Consider the following 7,906-nt stretch of genomic DNA (forward strand, 5'->3'; position numbering starts at 1 on the left):
TAATGCGGTTTGGACTTCTCTCCTATGTGGAGTCCACCCTGAGCTGAGTCTTAGCACAGATTCAGGGTCTGGTGTAAACAGAGCTGTACTCACTTCTGAGTGTCCATGGAGAGGTGGCCAACGAGCCCTCAGCTAGGACCTGCTCTTTAAGCTCTGGAGGTTCTAGAATCTGAAGACAAATGGGGCCTCTGGTTTCTATAGTAACCTCTTATGATTCCTGAGGAGGAAGAAGCCTTAATCCTCCTCCTCACCCCTGGGATTTCCCATTCTGTCTAGGCCCTTTGGGGACAGCAACACAGTGAGCAATAATAATAATAATAATAATAATAATAATAATAGTAACTTTCCTCACACAGAGAAGTGGATGGAAAAGCTTTTATCACTGTACATCTTGAAATTCAGTGAAAGAGATAGAAATGAGCATTTGTATTTGGACAAAACTGCCCCGCCAAAATTCCACAACTCCGCACCTCCCAGCATCAAACTCTGTAAAGACAAGATCACCATCTGTTCTAGTCTGGTAGCAAATAATAGCTGTGAGTGGGATTTTTGGCTAAGACTACATAGAGGATTTGGAAAATTTCAGCAGATACAGTGTTATTAAAAGGTACATAATATCTGAGCAATTGAGCTAGATTTAATGGGCCAAGAGTCATTGTTATTATCAAGCAGAGTAAGACATCTGAACTTAAAACACCATTTTCTATATTTGAGCTTTGAGGCCAAAGATGATGAGCTAAGGCTAATTAAAAAAAAAAAAAAAAAAAAAAAAAAAAAAGTATGCCTTCTTCTGAGGAAAGCCCACCATATTCAGGGTTTCCTCCTCTGAGAACTGAGGAGAATTTCCTGTTCATCCCTGTGGACTCGCACGGCACTTCCCTGTGAAACTTCATCCAAAAGATGAAGACATACCTAAAGTGTGCACCAGAGCAGTTCATTAAGATATTCCTGAAAAGATCTTCGCTTTGGTGGAGGCTTGGAAGGAACTGCCAAGAGCTTCTGCAGCACAAAGAATCTTGTTGCAGTGGTCTTTGCCTGGTGAGTGTTCTCTGAGGAAAATTACTTCCTTGGGCATGCAGAACTGGGGATTTTCAGACAGGTTGGGCTCCTCTGATGGTCTGATTGATTCCCTCTTCAGTGCATAGCTGGGAGTCATCAAGGCTGGAAGGAGTCCTAGAAATCTTCCCATCTCTGCTGTTAGAATATCAGTCCTTGGCTTCAGGGGGCAAGTCTCACATAAACAATGCTGCTGCTTCTGTTTGACCACGGGCTGCTGGTGAGGAGAGAGAGCCGTTCTGAAATACGCACACACACTTGAAGTGTGCATTATCGACCTCTCAGTGGACGGGGCCATTGGTTGCTCTAGGAAACTGAAATGTGCGTTTCTTTTCTCCCACCTGCTGTCTATTGCTATGACACATTATCCCTCTGCACATTAATCCTCCAGAAGATTTAGAGACTTGGAGACAAGGAGACACTGGACAATGGACCATCTACCTTGCAATAGCGTATTTCACCATCTGTGTTAAGCAGTCTCTAGGGAAAAAGATGTTAAGTCACTTCCAAAAATGTAATGGATACATGACTGTCTAATGGCTGTTTCCTACCCAGTGAGGACCTGTCTTACCCATGAAGCCTCGGACTTGGCATCAGTGTGGTATTAATGATGTCGGCATGTGAAGTGTGACTGAGAAATACAGTGAATGTTTCCATTATTTAATTAAAAAGTGTCACAGTGAAAGGCACATTGCCATGAATCCCCTCAGAGCAGGGCCCTCACTTGGAGCATGTTCACCCCAGCATTTGTCCTGCTTCTGCAGTGGTTCTGAGCTCCTCTTTCCTGAATGTCTTTATTTGTGCTGTCATGGCTGCCTTGATGCTGTGAATGGATGCAAAATATTTACCTTCTGTGATCACCTTGATCTGGGGATGAGCTGGGAGTCTCAAGCTCCCAGACTGTGAATAAGGCAGACGAGGACACACAGTGAGGCTTTCTGTGGTGCTGGCTTCCCACTGAGGAGCACTGAGCCGCAGCAAGCCGCACACTTTTGATCATGTCTCAGAAGGACAATCGCGAAAGAGAACCTCCAGAACTGCTTCAGAAATAGGCAAGAAGGACAGGATCAATGTGTTCAGAGTGACAGTTTTGTTTTTTGAGGGGAGATTAGTGGAGATGTTTCCTTTACTGTATTTTTAAATGCACGCATTCCCTGTATATTTTAATTGCCACTTGCAGTGTTACTTAATATTGATAAGTGCTATTCCGTGTTGCAAACAACCCTAAAAATTACCACAGCTGGTTGTCGCACCGAATGCCAATAGTGTTTTTACTAGGTTCCATGCTAGCTGCAATAGGAAGAATGCTGCCTGCATCCAGGATTTAACCGAGCCCTCTGAGGATGCTTGGTAATGCTGCATCTGAAGCCAAATCTGCCTGGTGCAATTGGAAAGATGCTCTTGGTGCCTCATGGGAAGACCCAGAGATGCCACTGAATGTGCTGCCTGGCCACTGTGGTCACAGGGGCTATGGTGAAGACACAGGACCTGCACTGTCTCCTCTCCTCTCTTCAACCATCTCAAAATGTCAGTGATGCTCTTGGAGCATAAACTGGCTTCAAGATTAGGAAACCATCTTCCTCTTCCTCTAGAATCCATACCTAGACACCATTCCTCATTGTTAAAGTAATTGCTAGCCGAGGGGAAATACGTGATGTTTTCACCATGGGTGTCGATTTACCAAGCCCATTTCTCTTTCCTTCGGATCCTACCTTTCCTCAGTTTATCTGCTCACTGCAGAGGCTCCAGAGACAGATTCTGAGTCATCACACCACACAGGAGCCTGAAAGTGGGAAAGGCCTCATCCTCATGGAGACAAATTCACTCACTGGCTGATCTTGGACAGCGGGTGAGGAATGTCTTTCCTGTTTTGAGGCTTGGTGGGTGTTTTCTTGCCTTTGTCATGTATTCCAAATGGCCAGTTAGCCTGTGTACAACTGAGACAGATGGACACTGCAGAGCTAGCATTTCAGCCAAAGCCAGGCTCAGTATCTTGTGGCTCTTTCATCATCGTTCCCTGTCACCTTGATGCTCATGCTGCTGACGTTTCTGGACTTCCTTAGACCACCCAGGCCTGAAAGTCCCTCCTCCAGGCCAGGAAGGCTGTGACTGCCCTGCCCAACCCAGTGCAGGCTACTTGCAGTCTTTAACTAGTCTCTATGGTCAGGGCAACACTAAATACCAGAGTCATGTGTTGTCCTCCTCCGTCAGTCACGGAGACCAACTGAAGTTCAGTTATGCAAACTCAGCTTCAACCATGAAGCCAGGGGTCAGCATCACCTGTGCAAAACCACAGCTTGTGTAACTTCTGTTGTGAGGTGCTCCTCTCTCAGGAAGTGAGCATGAAGGTGCTGTGAGGTTGAGTTGCACACTTTAAGCAGTAAGAATTTCACACAGTGCAGAGACAATGCAACACATAAATGGGCATCTATATTCAGAGGTATGACCATAGGAACCCACACCAGAGTCAACAAAGGAACTATCCCCACACAGCTGCTGCATCCCCATGGTGACAGTCATCCACAGGAACTGGTCCTAAGGAGACTGTGATTTTGCAGTGCTTTGTCTACAGAAGTCTAATGTGGTCACTGCCTGCTGGGAGGGTGTTGGCTTTTACTACAAGTGAATAAACTAGATTCAGAATATGAATCTCCCTGCAATGTGGAAAGAGGCAGCGGAGACTCAGATCTAGTAGCATTTACATGGGTTAAGTGCACACTTATGCTCTGTAGCTATTACTGTGAATGACTATTCCTGTTTGCACAGTGACAATGCAGTATCACTTGAATTATTTTATCTTTGATCTCATCTGTCTAATTGAAAGTCAACAATAGAATTAACACACAGGGAATGATGGAGAGAGGCAGCCCTTCACCATGGGAACAGACTAGTTATGATAGCAAATAAAATATCCCCCCATCTTGAATTTTCCTCATGATAAACACGAAACAGTCAGAAAATCAAAATTCAGGAACAGTTTTTTCTATTGTGGAAATTTCTACTGGAGAACGTTAGCAGTTGCAAGGGTGACATTTTGTAGTTTTTTCAACCTCTGTCACATTTCCTAGTGCACAGACAGTGGTGAGTGATTAGTACCTAGAAAACAGTAGGACAAGTGAACTGCAAGCACTGATTGTGGAGAAAGGTCAATTGCCAAAATATTCCCGAAACATTCTTTGGGACTGAAGGCGAGAAGCATTTTGGAATTCACACCAACCCCACTTCTTGGTTTTGTTTTTATTGTTTTGTTTCCTTTTCCTTTAATAGCTTTAAAATTAAAAAAATAAAATCATAGCACTCACACTCTTCAGGAAGCCTGAAGATTAATCTTGAGGTCCGCCTCCCTGGCACCAGATGTTTTTCCAATTCTGTGGGGGCCTTACAGTGTAAGTCACATGTTACACTTTTAGTCACTAAGATCTAGATTAGCTAAAGCAGATCTGAGAGTGATAACACAGCTGTTAGTGAATGGAGAGTCCACTCCTACTCCATTCCACACCTAGGCACCTAGGCTCATCCCATGCTGTGGCTTCAATGCCTAGAAGACTCCAAAAGCATTGGCAGCTTCCTTGCCTTGGACCACAGAATAGAAAAGACAGTTTTAAGAGGATGGGAGAATGCTTGGAGCCACATCAGGAAGGGGCACAGGGGAATGCTGTCCACATGCCATGGGCCAGCACTGAGTCCAACGTTTCCCTTGCAAAATGGAGGCTGGGGAGGTGTGGCCAGAGGTGCACCTGGAAGACAGGGAGAAGAGCACTGAGGACACACATTGGTCTCTAGCTCATACCTGCGCCCTTTCAGTGGGTCCTGTCCTTTATGCGTGGTGCTTTCCCTCACAGAGTGAAGGCAGCAGAGAAGCTGAGTCTTCTATCCCCAGTGACACAGTTCTGCAGGCTTGCGGTTACCATGTTACCACGTCTAATTCAGGTGAGGCTGGTGAGGGTTTCAATACAGTCTTGCTGGTATATCCTGGTGATAAAAAACAAACGGATTCTACACTGGAAAAATGAAGCACAAATTACGAAATTGATAAAAAAAATTTAAAGTGAATTGTAAGTGCCCAATAAAAGCATATGTCAATTGACAAAACTCAGAAAAAGCCTCAAATTATTCAAGAGTTGAAATATACTTATGATTAATGGGATGGGAATCTTCACAATCAAATCAGGACAAGAGAGACACAGGATGGAAGAGGCTGGGAGCTCCAGGTTGGCCTGGAGCAGGGATTCCTGCCTCCCCACACCGAGCCCTAAACTGACAAGTAAAGCTTCATGATTTAGGCAGTGACTAACACAGCCTCCACAACCGACCACGTTCATGGGTCCAGTTTCTACCTTCGCTCTGCATTCCAATTCTCATCTGCACCAAAGTTACCCTAAAGGAAGTTTTCACTCTCAACCACATGTGGACCTCAAAGGAATTCTTTTTTGTCAACACATGTGACAGAGATTTAGAGTGATTGCAAGATCTTAAAGTCAAGAAATTTATAAAAATCTGGATTTCTATTCTTTGAAAAGTTGGCTTTCACTCCTTTTGGGACTGTATTTCTCTCTAACACAGTGGCTGGAGGGGCCCATGGGGTGCACTAACTGTGTGTCCTGTTCTGTTCCATGTGGCCGTCCTCTGTCTTTGATATTGTGACCTTGCCTATATCTGTCTTCCTTTTTTTTTTTTTTTTTTTTTTTTTTTTGGTATTGATGATCGAACTCACGACCTTATGCTTGCCAGGCAAGCACTTATGCCACTGAGCTAGATCCCCAGCCCTCATAGCTCCATCTTCTTGAATGACCAGAAACACAGGATTTGCCACAGTAGTGATTTAAACACATTCTTAGAGCATCAAAGTGTTCATCCTTTAAAAGCGGCTCAAACAATTGTCAAGTGTGGGAAATACCACATGACTTTGTTCCTCTCTTCCCTGGGACTAAATTTCTGAACAATTGGCTCATTCGAAAAGGCAGGGGTGACTCAGTCATCTTAGTTGTTTTGAAAGAAGCTTCTCAGAAACAAGCTCATAAGACTTCTCCTTCCCATGTTCCTCCGCACCCCTCCCTTCCTTTTTTCTTCATGGCAAAGCAGGAGGGAAAAACACAGGGGCAGTGTCTAAGTATGGGTCACATGTGTACAGATTATTTTTAAGTACCTAGTATAAGATCTACAGTGAGGAGTGTCCTCAAGCATGAAATCTGCATCATTACTGTGTCTTAGAAATAATTTCTCTAGGGTATCAATTTAGAACAAGCTTCACGGCCAGTGAATAATACTCTGTTCCTCAGCATATTATGTTAAGAGGATGATCTAAATTCAGTGATGTGAGGAGGTGCATGGTCCTCCATTCATGGTATCCTTTGGGGTTGAGGCCACGGTTTCTTGTACATTATGAGGCTCCCCGTTTAAACTCCTCCAGTTTTGCACATTTATCTCTGCCCTCCCCTTGGCCATTTTTCCCACTCCTCTATCTCTTCTTTCTGATCTTTCTTCCTTTTAACCTTTCCCTTCCAGGTGTACTTCTGTTCTCTAAGAATCACACTGCCTTAATGAGAAATACAGCATAGCCCACTAATTTTTTGAGTACAGCTCACCTGATGGCACATTTCACAGAGCAGGAATCCACCAGTTTCAAATCATCTGGGACAGAGTGTGGCTGCACAGGGCCAGGAAGATGGTAAGAAACGGGGACCCCAGGGAGGATGTCGGGTCCTGACACCTGGCAAGCCAAGGGCAATATTTGCAGGCATGCTGGGTGATGAGTTATGCTGTAAGATTCTCTAGGGTAATGAGACTGGGCAAATGAGAGTCTTGGAAAATAGCCCTTGTGGTTTTCTTAGAACACAGGAAGAACACAGTCATCTGCAGTACTGAAGATGTGGGGTGGTCCAAAAACTGCCCCTCCCCTGGAATGAACGTCCATCACACCAGTTCTGTACATGCTCCACGGTCTCTATATCAGCATGTATATTCCTCCTAGGCCAAGCCCTCTGCCCTGCCAGGTCAGTCACAAACCCATCCATGAACACGTTTCTGTACCTGCAATGCTTCAAACCATCAATGGGAGAATGCACACTGATTGGCTGAGCCCGAATCACGTGACGAGCAGGGAAGCATGGGGTGAGGAGTCTCAGCTGGCTGCCATGACCCTGGACAGAGCTGGAGGAGCCTCAGGGGTTCTCAGCACTGGCTCCCCCTGAAGTGAGCAGTGCTGTTTGCAGAATGATTCCAGCCAGGGCGATGTGGCTATCCAGGGGCTGGACTGGCCATGGAATAAATCCGGTACTGTTTGGCTTCTTCTGCCCTCTTTTCCACCACTCAAATCTTCTATTTTTTGTTTGTTTGCTTACTCTCCTGATTTGTCTGTTATATTTTCTCTGTTCCCTTTGTATTCCGGGTTTGCACTTCCAAACACCACGCATGTTTGTATTTTGGAGGTTTGGGGGACGCGGGGCAAGGGGAACCTGCTCAAGTTGGCGTCTTCAATAAATGCTGATTTACTGAACTTTGAGGTTTCTTCTGGATATTTCCATATGGTGCAGACAGCAGCATAACGGGCTGCTGCAAAGCTCAAGCTCCTGATGTCCGGTGCTTATGTTTTTATCAGCTTTTGGTTGTTTCATTAGGAAGCACTCTCAGTGTTTAGTGCCTTCTCTTTGCCAAAAGAATACGCAAAATTTCAGGACTGAGTGTTCAGGATGTTAAAATCAACTATATTTCTTTCTCATTTTCTAAGTGGACAGTTTGCTTAAAAGTCAAACCTTTATGGAAAGGGAGAAAAAAAGAAAAAGAATGTAAAAATCTATTAAATTCCTGTTTTCTGACCTAACCTTACTAAAATGGATTCTTGTGCCTTTAA

At 44.6% G+C, this 7,906-nt stretch overlaps 1 long non-coding RNA gene across 2 annotated transcripts; it reads left to right on the top strand.

The window, feature by feature from the left end:
* Positions 1-573: 573 nt before the first annotated feature.
* LOC134470782 (uncharacterized) lies at positions 574-7,552 on the top strand. Of its 2 annotated transcripts, none has more exons than XR_010039942.1 (4): positions 574-1,038; positions 4,899-4,986; positions 6,562-6,724; positions 6,888-7,552. It is a non-coding gene; the product is annotated as an uncharacterized LOC134470782 (long non-coding RNA). The 2 variants fall into 2 exon arrangements; XR_010039943.1 differs by having other exon boundaries at positions 7,028-7,552.
* Positions 7,553-7,906: the final 354 nt, after the last annotated feature.

The sequence above is a fragment of the Cavia porcellus genome, unplaced genomic scaffold, assembly GCF_034190915.1.
Source record: "Cavia porcellus strain 051 isolate PalLab524CR breed Dunkin Hartley unplaced genomic scaffold, mCavPor4.1 scaffold_16, whole genome shotgun sequence".
Lineage (NCBI taxonomy): Eukaryota > Metazoa > Chordata > Mammalia > Rodentia > Caviidae > Cavia > Cavia porcellus.